This window comes from Pleurodeles waltl, chromosome 8 (genome assembly GCF_031143425.1).
Source record: "Pleurodeles waltl isolate 20211129_DDA chromosome 8, aPleWal1.hap1.20221129, whole genome shotgun sequence".
Lineage (NCBI taxonomy): Eukaryota > Metazoa > Chordata > Amphibia > Caudata > Salamandridae > Pleurodeles > Pleurodeles waltl.
Genome location: NC_090447.1, coordinates 1,517,379,619 through 1,517,395,765, shown reverse-complemented (window position 1 = coordinate 1,517,395,765; position 16,147 = coordinate 1,517,379,619). Strand labels below are relative to the sequence as shown.

The 16,147-nt window shown below is 40.7% G+C and overlaps 3 non-coding genes across 3 annotated transcripts; all 3 read left to right on the top strand.

Moving 5' to 3' along the window:
- The first annotated feature begins 772 nt into the window (after positions 1 to 772).
- Positions 773 to 845, top strand: TRNAF-GAA (transfer RNA phenylalanine (anticodon GAA)). The gene has a single exon. It is a non-coding gene; the product is annotated as a tRNA-Phe (tRNA).
- Positions 846 to 3,650: 2,805 nt separating this feature from the next.
- On the top strand, positions 3,651 to 3,723 carry TRNAF-GAA (transfer RNA phenylalanine (anticodon GAA)). Its single transcript has one exon. It is a non-coding gene; the product is annotated as a tRNA-Phe (tRNA).
- Positions 3,724 to 6,530: 2,807 nt separating this feature from the next.
- Positions 6,531 to 6,603, top strand: TRNAF-GAA (transfer RNA phenylalanine (anticodon GAA)). Its single transcript has one exon. It is a non-coding gene; the product is annotated as a tRNA-Phe (tRNA).
- The last annotated feature ends 9,544 nt before the right edge of the window (positions 6,604 to 16,147 follow it).

Below are 16,147 nucleotides of genomic sequence, written 5' to 3'. Positions count from 1 at the left end.
CTGCCCCTTTGCCCCGTTCCATGCTGATCGAGAAACGGTACCTGTGAGACGAAGACTTCCTTGAATGCTGATTGTAATTGGTAAATATGAAAGGAAATTGTACAATTGCATTGTGTTTCTTTTAGGTAACCAACTGCTGATTTTTGATAAGAGCCCTAGTTAGGAGTTTTTCTAAATTAATGTTGCTAAATTGTTTTTGCATGAAGTCCCACATGCCGATGCTAATTTGAGGTTAGATGAGGATTCCTTTTGTTGCACGATGCAATTTGAGACCTTGTTATGCTGACTAAATGTATGCAATTAGCTCATTACAGATTATAGTTTTAGTGATTTGCATTGCTATCATTGAATGCCTTGTTATTCAAATGCTGCATAGATTGCACCTGTTTCGTCGTTATGGACAGCTATTAATGTTCATTTACGTTTATCATTTGGTGTTGAGACACATCTATATTGTGCTAGCTTTGTTAATATAGGAAAATAAATTCATTAACTTTGAATAAACTGGTGTGGTTATTCATGACCGAAAGGTCATGGTTCGCCGAAATGTATTCTGGATTAATTGTTAAGTGTTATGTTGATCAGGGCATTGCTTATGTTCGTTATTGATTATTGATTTGATTAAATTGACTGATCTCGGGTGAAGAGAGTCCCACTTAGCCAAAAGATTCATCGGCCGAAAGAGCGTCCAAGTACAGGTAAATTATTAGTACGGAACGCTCTATCACCTACAATGATTAAGAATCATCAGGAAGGTATTCTCTGACAACTGGCCGAAATAGCTCAGTTGGGAGAGCGTTAGACTGAAGATCTAAAGGTCCCTGGTTCAATCCCGGGTTTCGGCAAGGACTGAGCACCTAGCTAATTAGGTGTAGTTCTCGCTTGGAGTCAGCTTCAGTAGACATTTTAGTTCATAGATGAAACCTTTTAATAACCTGATCGACATACCATCAGTAGAGCACAGCACTTGCGTTCTATCTTCCTTTCAAAATGGCTTCCACCTCTCTTGCCTTCAGCTTTGACTTCCATTATTTCCAGTTTCTATCTTGATTTTCATGTAAAGCTTAGGCTGCATCATCTTCCATTTTCCCATGAACCAAGCTGTCAGATGATATAGCTTGCTTACTCATCCCACACATGTGTGTGCCTATTCAGAGTTTGGAATAAAAGAAGTACCTAGGTTGCGCACCAAAAAAGTAAATGAGTAATTGCACCCAGTTAGCTGCAGAAGGATACCGGAAGTTTAAGACATAGCTGTACCCTCAAAGTGAATGATTCCGGGGTGTATGTCTTGTCTACAATGATTAAGAAGAATACGGAGGGACCTGTGAAAAAGTGGCCGAAATAGCTCAGTTTGGAGAGCGTTAGACTGAAGATCTAAAGGTCCCTGGTTCAATCCCGGGTTTCGACAAAACTCAGAAGACAGCTTGTTAGGTGTGTTTCTTTCTTGGATTCAGCTTCTGGTGACTTTTTATTTAATTGATAAAACCTTTCATCAACCTAATTGACATACCATCAGTACAAGACAGTACGTGTTTTCTATCTTCCTTTGAAAATGGATTCCACCTCTCTTGCCTTCAGCTTTGACTTCCATTATTTGCCGTTTCTATCTCGATTTTAGGGTAAACTGTAGCCTGCATCATTTTCCATCTAACCTTGGACCAAAGTGTCAGATGATATAGCTTGCTTCCTCATGCCACACATTTCTGTGTATTAGATTGCTAGCCTATTTAGCGTTTAGAAAAAAAGAAATACCTAGCTTGCACAATAAAAAACAAATTCCCTAATTACACCCAGTTAACTGGAGAAGGATACAGCAAAGTTTAAGACATAGCTGTACCCTCACAGTGAATGATTTAGACTTCTGTGTCTTGTCTACAATGATTAAAAATGATACGGAAAGCTTTTCATGACACCTGGCTAAAATATCTCAGTTAGGATAATGTTAGACTAAAGATAAAAAAGGTCCTTGGTTCAATCCTGGGTTGTGCCAAAGACCAAGCACTCAGCTTGTTAGGCATGTTTCTTTCTTGGAGTCACTCTCAAGTGACATTTTATTTCATTGATAAAAACTTGCATCAACCTGATCGACATGCCATCGGTACAAAAGAGAACTTATTTTCTATCTTCCTTTCAAAATGGCTTCCACCTCTCTTGCCTTCAGCTTTGACTTCCATTATTTCCCGTTTCTATCTTGATTTTAATGTAAACCGTAGCCGGCGTCATCTTCCATTTTCCCATGAGCCAAACTGTCAGATGATATAGCTTGCTTGGTCATGCCACACATTTCTGTTTATGAGAGTGGTAGCCTATTCAGAGTTTAGAAAAAAAGAAGTACCTACCTCGCGTAGCAAAAAAGTAAAGGAGTAATTGCCCCCAGTTAGCTACAGAAGGATACAGCAAAGTGTAACACATAGCTGTACCCTCACAGTGAATGATTGCGACTTATATTTCTTGTCTACAATGATTAACAATAATAAGGAAGGCACTGTGAAAAAACGGGCTGAAAGAGCTCAGTTGCGAGGACGTCAAACTTTAGATCTAAGGGTCCCTGGTTAAATCCTTGGTTTGGTCAAAGACTGAGCAGCTAGTTCGTCAGGCAAGTTTCTTTTTTGGAGTCAGCTTCCGGTGACGTTTTATTTAATTAATAAAACCTTTCATCAACCTAATTGACACACCATCAGTACAAGACAGTACGTGTTTTCTATCTTTCTTTGAAAATGGATTCCACCTCTCTTGCCTTCAGCTTTGACTTCCATTATTTGCCGTTTCTATCTCGATTTTAGGGTAAACTGTAGCCTGCATCATTTTCCATCTAACCTTGGACCAAAGTGTCAGATGATATAGCTTGCTTCCTCATGCCACACTTTTCTTTGTATTAGATTGCTAGCCTATTTAGCGTTTAGAAAAAAAGAAATACCTAGCTTGCGCAATAAAAAATAAATTGACTAATTGTGCCCAGTTAACTGCAGAAGGACACAGCATACTTTAACACATAGATGTACCCTCCTAGTGATTGATCAGATGCCCACTTGTTGCCTACAATGATTAAGAATCATCAGGAAGGTATTCTCTGACAACTGGCCGAAATAGCTCAGTTGGGAGAGCGTTAGACTGAACATGTAAAGGTCCCTGGTTCAATCCCTGGTTTCGGCAAGGACTGAGCACCTAGCTAGTTAGGTGTAGTTCTCTCTTGGAGTCAGCTTCAGTAGACATTTTAGTTCATAGATGAAACCTTTCAATAACCTGATCGACATACCATCAGTAGAGCACAGCACTTGCGTTCTATCTTCCTTTCAAAATGGCTTCCACCTCTCTTGCCTTCAGCTTTGACTTCCATTATTTTTAGTTTCTATCTTGATTTTAATGTAAAGCTTAGGCTGCATCATCTTCTATTTTCCCATGAACCAAGCTGTCAGATGATATAGCTTGCTTACTCATCCCACACATTTGTGTGCCTATTCAGAGTTTGGAATAAAAGAAGTACCTAGGTTGCGCACCAAAAAAGTAAATGAGTAAATGCACCCAGTTAGCTGCAGAAGGATACCGGAAGTTAAAAACATAGCTGTACCCTCAAAGTGAATGATTTCGAGGTGTATGTCTTGTCTACAATGATTAAGAAGAAAACGGAGGGACCTGTGAAATAACTGGCCGAAATAGCTCAGTTGGGAGAGCGTTAGACTGAAGATCTAAAGGTCCCTGGTTCAATCCCGGGTTTCGGCAAAGACTCAGAAGACAGCTTGTTAGGCGTGTTTCTTTCTTGGATTCAGCTTCTGGTGACGTTTTATTTAATTGATAAAACCTTTCATCAACCTAATTGACATACCATCAGAACAAGACAGTACTTGTTTTCTATCTTCCTTTCAAAATGGATTCCACCTCTCTTGCCTTCAGCTTTGGCTTCCATTATTTACTGTTTCTGTCTTGATTTTTAGGTAACCCGCAGTCTGCATCAGTCTCCATCTTCCCTTGAACCAAAGTGTCGGATGAAATAGCTTGCTTACTCATGCCACACATTTCTGTGCATTAGATTGCTAGCCTATTTAGAGTTTAGAAAAAAAGAAATACCTAGCTTGCACAATAAAAAACGAATTCCCTAATTACACCCAGTTAACTGGAGAAGGATACAACAAAGTTTAAGACATAGCTGTACCCTCACAGTGAATGATTTAGACTTCTGTGTCTTGTCTACAATGATTAAAAATGATACGGAAAGCTTTTCATGACACCTGGCTAAAATATCTCAGTTGGGAGAATGTTAGACTAAAGATAAAAAAGGTCCTTGGTTCAATCTTGGGTTGTGCCAAAGACCAAGCACTCAGCTTGTTAGGCATGTTTCTTTCTTGGAGTCACTCTCAAGTGACATTTTATTTCATTGATAAAAACTTGCATCAACCTGATCGACATGCCATCGGTACAAAAGAGCACTTATTTGCTATCTTCCTTTCAAAATGGCTTCCACCTCTCTTGCCTTCAGCTTTGACTTCCATTATTTCCCGTTTCTATCTTGATTTTAATGTAAACCGTAGCCGGCGTCATCTTCCATTTTCCCATGAGCCAAACTGTCAGATGATATAGCTTGCTTAGTCATGCCACACATTTCTGTTTATGAGAGTGGTAGCCTATTCAGAGTTTAGAAAAAAAGTAGTACCTAGCTCGCGTAGCAAAAAAGTAAAGGAGTAATTGCCCCCAGTTAGCTACAGAAGGATACAGCAAAGTGTAACACATAGCTGTACCCTCACAGTGAATGATTGCGACTTATATTTCTTGTCTACAATGATTAACAATAATAAGGAAGGCACTGTGAAAAAACGGGCTGAAAGAGCTCAGTTGCGAGGACGTCAAACTTTAGATCTAAGGGTCCCTGGTTAAATCCTTGGTTTGGTCAAAGACTGAGCAGCTAGTTCGTCAGGCAAGTTTCTTTTTTGGAGTCAGCTTCCGGTGACGTTTTATTTAATTAATAAAACCTTTCATCAACCTAATTGACATACCATCAGTTCAAGACAGTACGTGTTTTCTATCTTCCTTTGAAAATGGATTCCACCTCTCTTGCCTTCAGCTTTGACTTCCATTATTTGCCGTTTCTATCTCGATTTTAGGGTAAACTGTAGCCTGCATCATTTTCCATCTAACCTTGGACCAAAGTGTCAGATGATGTAGCTTGCTTCCTCATGCCACACATTTCTGTGTATTAGATTGCTAGCCTATTTAGCGTTTAGAAAAAAAGAAATACCTAGCTTGCGCAATAAAAAAGAAATTGACTAATTGTGCCCAGTTAGCTGCAGAAGGATACAGCATACTTTAACACATAGATGTACCCTCCTAGTGATTGATCAGATGCCCACTTGTTGCCTGCAATGATTAAGAATCATCAGGAAGATATTCTCTGACAACTGGCCGAAATAGCTCATTTGGGTGAGCGTTAAACTGAAGATCTAAAGCTCTCTGGTTCAATCCTGGGTTTTGGCAAGGACTGAGCACCTAGCTAATTAGGTGTAGTTCTCTCTTGGAGTCAGCTTCAGTAGACATTTTAGTTCATAGATGAAACCTTTTAATAACCTGTTCGACATACCATCAGTAGAGCACAGCGCTTGCGTTCTATCTTCCTTTCAAAATGGCTTCCACCTCTCTTGCCTTCAGCTTTGACTTCCATTATTTCCAGTTTCTATCTTGATTTTAATGTAAACCTTAGGCTGCATCATCTTACATTTTCCCATGAACCAAGCTGTCAGATGATATAGCTTGCTTACTCATCCCACACATTTGTGTGCCTATTCAGAGTTTGGAATAAAAGAAGTACCTAGGTTGCGCACCAAAAAAGTAAATGAGTAATTGCACCCAGTTAGCTGCAGAAGGATACCGGAAGTTTAAGACATAGCTGTACCCTCAAAGTGAATGATTTCGAGGTGTATGTCTTGTCTACAATGATTAAGAAGAATACGGAGGGACCTGTGAAATAAGTGGCCGAAATAGCTCAGTTGGGAGAGCGTTAGATTGAAGATCTAAAGGTCCCTGGTTCAATCCCGGTTTTTGGCAAGGACTGAGCACCTAGCTAATTAGGTGTAGTTCTCTCTTGGAGTCAGCTTCAGTAGACATTTTAGTTCATAGATGAAACCTTTTAATAACCTGATCAACATACCATCAGTAGAGCACAGCACTTGCGTTCTATCTTCCTTTCAAAATGGCTTCCACCTCTGTTGCCTTCAGCTTTGACTTCCATTATTTCCAGTTTCTATCTTGATTTTAATGTAAAGCTTAGGCTGCATCATCTTCCATTTTCCCATGAACCAAGCTGTCAGATGATATAGCTTGCTTACTCATCCCACACATGTGTGTGCCTATTCAGAGTTTGGAATAAAAGAAGTACCTAGGTTGCGCACCAAAAAAGTAAATGAGTAATTGCACCCAGTTAGCTGCAGAAGGATACCGGAAGTTTAAGACATAGCTGTACCCTCAAAGTGAATGATTTCGGGGTGTATGTCTTGTCTACAATGATTAAGAAAAATACGGAGGAACCTGCGCAATAAGTGGCCGAAATAGCTCAGTTGGGAGAGCGTTAGACTGAAGATCTAAAGGTCCCTGGTTCAATCCCGGGTTTCGGCAAAGACTCAGAAGACAGCTTGTTAGGCGTGTTTCTTTCTTGGAGTCAGCTTCCGGGGACGTTTTATTTAATTAATAAAACCTTTCATCAACCTAATTGACATACCATCAGTACAAGACAGTACCTGTTTTCTATCTTCCTTTCAAAATGGATTCCACCTCTCTTGCCTTCAGCTTTGACTTCCATTATTTGCCGTTTCTATCTCGATTTTAGGGTAAACTGTAGCCTGCATCATTTTCCATCTAACTTTGGACCAAATTGTCAGATGATATAGCTTGCTTCCTCATGCCACACATTTCTGTGTATTAGATTGCTAGCCTATTTAGCGTTTAGAAAAAAAGAAATACCTAGCTTGCGCAATAAAAAATAAATTGACTAATTGTGCCCAGTTAGCTGCAGAAGGATACAGCATACTTTAACACATAGATGTACCCTCCTAGTGATTGATCAGATGCCCACTTGTTGCCTACAATGATTAAGAATCATCAGGAAGGTAATCTCTGACAACTGGCCGAAATAGCTCAGTTGGGAGAGCGTTAGACTGAAGATCTAAAGGTCTCTGGTTCAATCTCAGGTTTCGGCAAGCACTGAGCACCTAGCTAATTAGGTGTAGTTCTCTCTTGGAGTCAGCTTCAGTAGACATTTTAGTTCATAGATGAAACCTTTCAATAACCTGATCGACATACCATCAGTAGAGCACAGCACTTGCGTTCTATCTTCCTTTCAAAATGGCTTCCACCTCTCTTGCCTTCAGCTTTGACTTCCATTATTTCCAGTTTCTATCTTGATTTTAATGTAAAGCTTAGGCTGCATCATCTTCCATTTTCCCATGAACCAAGCTGTCAGATGATATAGCTTGCTTACTCATCCCACACATTTGTGTGCCTATTCAGAGTTTGGAATAAAAAAAAAGTACCTAGGTTGCGCACCAAAAAAGTAAATGAGTAATTTCACCCAGTTAGCTGCAGAAGGATACCGGAAGTTTAAGACATAGCTGTACCCTCAAAGTGAATGATTTCGAGGTGTCTGTCTTGTCTACAATGATTAAGAAGAATACAGAGGGACCTGTGAAATAACTGGCTGAAATAGCTCAGTTGGGAGAGCGTTAGACTGAAGATCTAAAAGTCCCTGGTTCAATCCCGGGTTTCGGCAAAACTCAGAAGACAGCTTGTTAGGCGTGTTTCTTTCTTGGATTCAGCTTCTGGTGACGTTTTATTTAATTGATAAAACCTTTCATCAACCTAATTGACATACCATCAGTACAAGACAGGACTTGTTTTCTATCTTCCTTTCAAAATGGATTCCACCTCTCTTGCCTTCAGCTTTGACTTCCATTATTTACTGTTTCTATCTTGATTTTTAGGTAAACCGCAGTCTGCATCAGTCTCCATCTTTCCATGAACCAAAGTGTCGGATGAAATAGCTTGCTTACTCATGCCACACATTTCTGTGCATTAGATTGCTAGCCTATTTAGAGTTTAGAAAAAAAGAAATACCTAGCTTGCACAATAAAAAACGAATTCCCTAATTACACCCAGTTAACTGCAGAAGGATATAGCAAAGTTTAAGACATAGCTGTACCCTCACAGTGAATGATTTAGACTTCTGTGTCTTGTCTACAATGATTAAAAATGATACGGAAAGCTTTTCATGACACCTGGCTAAAATATCTCAGTTAGGATAATGTTAGACTAAAGATAAAAAAGGTCCTTGGTTCAATCCTGGGTTGTGCCAAAGACCAAGCACTCAGCTTGTTAGGCATGTTTCTTTCTTGGAGTCACTCTCAAGTGACATTTTATTTCATTGATAAAAACTTGCATCAACCTGATCGACATGCCATCGGTACAAAAGAGAACTTATTTTCTATCTTCCTTTCAAAATGGCTTCCACCTCTCTTGCCTTCAGCTTTGACTTCCATTATTTCCCGTTTCTATCTTGATTTTGATGTAAACCGTAGGCGGCGTCATCTTCCATTTTCCCATGAGCCAAACTGTCAGATGATATAGCTTGCTTGGTCATGCCACACATTTCTGTTTATGAGAGTGGTAGCCTATTCAGAGTTTAGAAAAAAAGAAGTACCTACCTCGCGTAGCAAAAAAGTAAAGGAGTAATTGCCCCCAGTTAGCTACAGAAGGATACAGCAAAGTGTAACACATAGCTGTACCCTCACAGTGAATGATTGCGACTTATATTTCTTGTCTACAATGATTAACAATAATAAAGAAGGCACTGTGAAAAAAACGGCTGAAAGAGCTCAGTTGCGAGGACGTCAAACTTTAGATCTAAGGGTCCCTGGTTAAATCCTTGGTTTGGTCAAAGACTGAGCAGCTAGTTCGTCAGGCAAGTTTCTTTTTTGGAGTCAGCTTCCGGTGACGTTTTATTTAATTAATAAAACCTTTCATCAACCTAATTGACATACCATCAGTACAAGACAGTACGTGTTTTCTATCTTCCTTTAAAAAAGGATTCCACCTCTCTTGCCTTCAGCTTTGACTTCCATTATTTGCCGTTTCTATCTCGATTTTAGGGTAAACTGTAGCCTGCATCATTTTCCATCTAACCTTGGACCAAAGTGTCAGATGATATAGCTTGCTTCCTCATGCCACACATTTCTGTGTATTAGATTGCTAGCCTATTTAGCGTTTAGAAAAAAAGAAATACCTAGCTTGCGCAATAAAAAATAAATTGACTAATTGTGCCCAGTTAGCTGCAGAAGGATACAGCATACTTTAACACATAGATGTACCCTCCTAGTGATTGATCAGTTGCCCACTTGTTGCCTACAATGATTAAGAATCATCAGGAAGGTATTCTGTGACAACTGGCCGAAATAGCTCAGTTGGGAGAGCGTTAGACTGAAGATCTAAAGGTCCCTGGTGCAATCCCGGGTTTCGCCAAAGACTCAGAAGTGATAGAGCGGTCTGTACTAATAATTTTACCTGTGTTCGGACGCTCTTTAGGCCGATGAATCTTTTGACTAAGTGGGACTCTCTGTACTCTATATCGGTCAACTTCCTTAAATCAATAATTAATAACGAACATAAGCAATACCTTGATCAACATAACACTTGACAATTAATCCAGAATACATTTTGGCGAACCCTGACCTTTCAGTCAGGAATAACCACACCAGTTTATTCAAAGTTAGTGAATTTTATTTCCCTATATTAACAAAGCTAGCACAATATAGATGTGTCTCAACACCAAATGATAAACATATATGGACATTAATAGCTGTCCATAACGGCGAAACAGGTGCAATCTATGTAGCATTTGAATCACAAGGCATTCGATAATAGCAATGCAAATCACTAATACGATAATCTGTAGCGAACTAATTGCATACATTTAGTCAGCATAACAAGATCTCAAATTGCATCGTGCGACATATGGAATCCTCGTCTAACCTCAAATTAGCATCGGCATGTGGGACTTCATGCAAAAACAATTTAGCAACATTAATTTAGAAAAACTCCTAACTAGGGCTCTTATCAAAATCAGCAGTTGGTTACCTAAAAGAAACACAATGCAATTTTACAATTTTCCTTTCATATTTACCAATTACGATCAGCAATCAAGGAAGTCTTCGTCTCACAGGTACCGTTTCTCGATCAGCATGGGACGGGGCAAAAGGGGCAGGGGTGGACGGGGCAATTGCCTCACGGCGGCAAGGTAAAACTACTACTTCATGCAAGGGATTAAATCAAAGTTAAAGTCTCTAGGGCAAGAATCATCTAAAGTCTCTTTCTCTCGATTAGAGAAAGAATCAAAGTCTCTTTCAAAATGGCGTCGCAGCAAAGTGGGCCATAATAGCTGCAAAGTCTACAAAATGGCGGGATGTCCAATAATGGCTGCTTTCCTCTCGTGCACCTGGGTTTTATATACAACAGTTCAAATCCAGTAGGGTCTTCCATTGGAGGGTTCATAGGTTAGCTTCAAATTGTCCAATCAAAAACGACAGTTCTCAAGCTTTTACTTAAGCATACATTATCCTTGGAGATGGGTACGCAAGTTGCAACATTTTATACCAATTAACTCACTTTCAGAGCTTCCATTGTCCGCACCTGCAGATCGACCTTGGAGTAAAGAGAAAATATGCCAGGCTGGCACGAAACCTTAAGATAAGCATGTGAACGGTCTCAGTGGAAAAGTACAGCTTCAAGCAAAAGTACACGTTAATAGCACATTGGAAAAATACGAGCATCTAAACCGTGAGACCAGGCCACTAGGCCGAAGCCTGCACTAAAGTAATGCTAAGCTAAAACATTTCAAACAAGCAAATCATAGCACACGTTTACGATTATGTCGGATTAGTGCAATTCTAATACACCACGTTATATAAAGCACGCTTATAAATGTTGGCAAACTACTCTGAGGGCACATTTTGTCCCCGTACAATCTTTATTAGTTCGGTTAAAGTCACACATGATTATTTCACACTACGTTTACGTGTTAATAAATGTAAAACCTTCATTTTCTGCTTCATCAATCCCTCCTCTGATGACTACTTGTCATCACACCAAACCATGCCCACAAATTTTATTCCATTAAAATTCTGTCAGCTCTCTTTTCCTTTTAGTTCCCCTAGTTTGCGCTTTGTATTCTTCTCATAATTTTCTCTTCTTTTCTTCTCTTAATTCTTTCCATAATCATTATTATTCCCCTTTTTATTCCCCAAATTCCAAATATGCAAATTATCACTATTAAAATTCCCTCTATTATTTTTAACAATATTCCATTCCAAATTCCCCCAATCCAATGTCCCACTGAAACAATACCTTTTCCAACCTTCTCCCACACTCCTGGTTCTTTCAATTCCTTCAAATCTGCACTCTCTTTTGTTAGATTAGCAAGCATAGTTTTAATTTTCACACTATTGTCAGGAATATATGTACAACAGTGTCGTGTACCAAGCATTTTGCAAACGCCACCATCCTTTGCTAAAAGAATGTCTAAAGCAAGCCTATTTTGAAGAGTCATAGCTCTTTCCGCTGCAAGTTCAGCATCTATCAGGATTATAGCACCTGAAAACTTCGTCAACATGTTATCCACTATAGTAGACAACTTTCTTATTTTGATGGAATTCAACACGACTCCCAACGAAGGAATCATGGCTCCAAATATATCTCCTACCACAGCAGCTGCGGTCTCTCTTTTCTGGATACGATGGGATCCAGATGTCTTTTGAATCATCGATAGGTCATCCAGTTGATAAACCTTTGGGAACACTATACCCAAATAACATCTCCCCCACCATCCCTTTGGAAGACGATAATAGGCATTATACCCACAAATGTAATATACACCTGGAATGACAGGGTCAAGTCCGTCCATCATGAATGTCCATTTGGCCTTAAAGATAAACGTATGTTTACACTCACTCGCTCCTACAAAAATGTTGTCATAATAAGATTCACCTCGATATATACAAAATTTCCCTACATGCCAAGCATCTAAAGCTATTTTCCCTTGTGTCTTTATTGCAGCAAAATCATAATTATCTACTGAAGTCCTCTTATGTAACTCCTTTTCTAATTTCGCATTCATTTGTGCCCTTCTATCATCTGTGCGATCTAAAAAGCTTATTTCTATTGCAGAGAGCGAGCAGGTAAGGTTTTCCCTATGAGCGTGAGCCGTTTCAAAAGGTTGCATTGGCTCGAAAAATTCCCTCATTATTTTAGCGTCCCAATCTTTAGCAATCTGGCTTAGCTGCGCTATTATAGGAACATATGCAAAGGTAACATCATAATTTGAGTAAAAATACTGTATGTTAGTTTGACCATAAAATCTAGACATTACTATACTACATGTAATCCCGTATGTAAGAGGCATGTGGTGATATGTCACCCCTTCCTTCACTGATGTCGGTATCTGTGTACACACATAACAATCCTTTGCATCCATAGTCTCAACATATTCTGTTAGCAAGCGATAGAAAACGATATACGAAAGCTCTTTCTTATCGTGCAAGAGCCTCTCATCCAATGCTAGTCTTTTCAATGCGGTTAGTTCGGTGACAGTAACAGGAGCAAGAGTAGAAGCATCAATTCTCTCATTCTCAGTCTTACCATGTATTCCAAGCACAATTGCCATTATTATTAGTACACATGCAATTATCAAGCCTATACACACATATTTACAATATTTCTTTCTATTGTTTTGCGTCATGATCTGTATAGAATCAGAGAGCTAGAAGCACTTGTAAATGAAACTATCTAGCAATTCAGTTACAAAGCTGAACGAGCACAATGTTCACACCGTCTTCTTCAGGAGGCCAGTCACTTATCGGTTAGCAGCATTTGTCTCAATTCGGCAATAACTCAGTCTTTATCAGTTCAGCAAGTCTCATCCGGTTTAGCAATGTCTCAGCTGGTTGTTTGTTTCACGTTATATTGTAGCAAGCAATATCATTTATTACCCTTTCAATCGACAGAGTCCATAAAACTTTTCTTTTCTATTGGTATTTCTTCTTCTTCTTCGTTCTCGATGCTTAGAGATACAAACTCGTCAGTCCAATCGTCATTGACTACATATGCCCATTCAGGACCGGAATATCTCCTGTTTGGTATCCTTTTCCTTTTCAATTTTGCTTCTCTTTTTGATTCTGCTTCGCTGGTACTTTCCTCTTTTGTCAAGTCTTTTTCTTCACTTGAGGATTGTTCCACAACAGTCACTTCCTTTCTTTTCTCTTTCACTTTTGGCCTTTCTCCGTCGTTCAAACTTTCTTTAGTCCTTTCTTTTATTGGTGATATACTTAGTCTCCTCTTTGCACCGTGTCCATTTGATGGACCTGCGATCTTTTCTGTGGAGGCTTGAACTTTTTCGTCCTGTTCTGCCTTGTCCCCTCCTTCTGGGGAATCAATCACGTTCTCCTTTTCTTTTTCTCTATCGTCTGCTTCTGGGAAAGCCCTCCTCTGATCAGGCTCTCCTGCTTTTTCACCTTTTTCGAGCCCTTCGTCACCGTTACTTTCGTCAGGCTCTTTATCACTTTCAGCTGCTTCAGGTTCTTTGTCACCTTCAGCTGCTTCAGGCTCTTTGCTACCCTCAGCTGCTTCAGGTTCTTTGTCACCTTCAGCTGCTTCGTCGCTGTCTGAACTTTCTCCTTGGTCTCCCCCAAGCGAATTGGTCTCTTCGTCCTCAGAGAATATCTCCCTCTCTCCCGTTTCTGCCTGTTCGCTTTCAGTTCGGTTTTGCTCTGTCTCAGCACACAGCACTGTTTTGTCAGGCACTGGCAGTTTTAGCGCTTCAACTTCCTCATCTGTGGGACACAACACCTTCTTTGTGTGACTGGCGTGAATCCAGTTGGGAACCCCCGCACACTTCACAGCGGTAGTTGTCGTCAGGATCACTTGGAAAGGGCCTTTCCAACGGGGTTCCAGACACGACTTTCTCACGTGCTTCTTTACCACGACCCAGTCACCTGCTTTCAGTGCGTGTCCTGGACCTTGGATCGGTGGCAAGGTGGTCGCTTCCACCTGGTGAGAGAAAGAGCGAACCACGTCAGCCAGACCCTTGCAGTAGTCTAACACCATATCATCTGTAATATTCAAAAGCGCGTTTGCGGGAACTGCAGGAAGTCTCATAGCCCTGCCCATGAGAATTTCGTGCGGAGACAATCCAGTCTTTCTATCAGGGGTGTTTCTCATTGACATTAGCACTAAGGGCAATGCGTCAGGCCATTTCAAATTTGTCGTTGCACATATTTTCGCCATTCTTGATTTCAGTGTACCATTCATTTGCTCCACCAGTCCTGAGGCTTCAGGGCGATAGCTACAATGTAGTTTTTGCTCAATGTTCAGCGCTTCGCAAAGTAACTTTATCACCTCGTTATTGAAGTGACTTCCCCTATCTGATTCTAAAGAGATCGGGAATCCGAAACGTGGTATTAACTCTCTCAACAATAGCTTTGCAACTGTAAGGCTGTCATTTCTACGTGTGGGGTATGCCTCAATCCAATGACTAAAAATGCACACAATCACCAACACATACTTCAGACCTCCATGCACAGGCATCTCAATGAAGTCCATCTGCGTACGACTAAAAGGCCCGCTTGCCATACCAATGTGGCTCGCGTTCACAACTGTTCCCTTTCCTGGGTTCATCTGCTGGCAAGTGACACATCGATGGCAAACTGCTTCTGCAGCTTGACGAAATCTGGGGTTAAACCAATCAGTTTTGAACAATCTTATCATGGCATCTCTCCCTAGGTGAGCCTGCCCATGATAGAACCGCGCAAGCTGTGATAAGAGACTGTTTGGCAAAACAAATTTTCCCTCATTTGAAACCCATAACTCGTCTGGTCTCTTTATACATTGTGATTTAATCCAGGAATCTCTTTCATCCTCCCTGACATTATTTTGTAATGCTTTTAATTCATCTATTGTATCTACGACCTTCAAGTCAAATGCTTCAGCTGGTTCTAGTTCTGGCTCACTTATTGAATTCCATTCGTCCCTGAGTAATATACAGTTCAAGGCACAAAATCTCGCGACTTGATCCGCATACGCATTTCCCAGAGAAACATAGTCCTGTCCTTTCGTGTGAGCACTGCACTTTACCACTGCAACTTCGGCTGGCACTTGAATGGCGTGTAACAATTCCCTTATTCTCTCCCCGTTTTTCACTGGGGATCCTGAAGAAGTCAGGAAACCTCTCTGTGACCATAGTTGTCCAAAGTCATGCACAATCCCAAACCCGTATTGACTATCAGTGTAAATGGTGACTTTCATCAATGCAGACAGTTGACATGCTCTGGTAAGGGCTACAAGTTCTGCTACTTGTGCAGAATAGACTCCTTGAAGCCATCCCGCTTCCAAGACCCCTGTTACAGTACATACAGCATATCCTGCTTTCAAAATCCCCATCCCGTCTCTTAGACATGAACCATCAACAAAAAGAATTTGGTCATTTTCATCAAGCTTAGTATCCTTAATGTCCGGTCGAGGTTTTGTGCAAAATTCAGTCACCTGAAGGCAGTCATGCTCGACGTCTTCAGCGTTCTCAATTTCGGCATTTTCTCCAGGGAGCAAGGTTGCTGGATTCAACGTAGTGCACCTTTTCAGCTGCACATTCGGTGAGCCCAGAATTATCGTTTCATACCTTGTGAGTCTAGCTCCAGTCATGTGCTGCGTTCGGGAGCGGGTCAAAAGTATCTCAACTGAGTGAGGGACCATGACTGTTACTGGGTGTCCCATCACTATTCCTTCCCTCTGAGTGAGGCTGATACCAACTGCTGCAACGGCGCGCAAACACCCTGGGAGTGCTGCTGCGACCGGATCCAAAGTAGCTGAAAAATACGCTACTGGTCTGTTTACGCCACCATGGGCTTGAGTCAAGACAGACAGAGAACATGCATCACGTTCATGGCAAAACAATGTGAAAGGCTTTGTGTAGTCAGGCATACCTAAAGCTGGAGCCCTGCACATGCATTCTTTGAGTTCAACAAAAGCATCCATCTCATCTCCCTTCAGCTCAATTTGATCCAAGGCATCCTTCTGGGTCAATTTCAGTAAAGGCTTTGCTAGAGTCGAGAAGTTGGGAATCCAC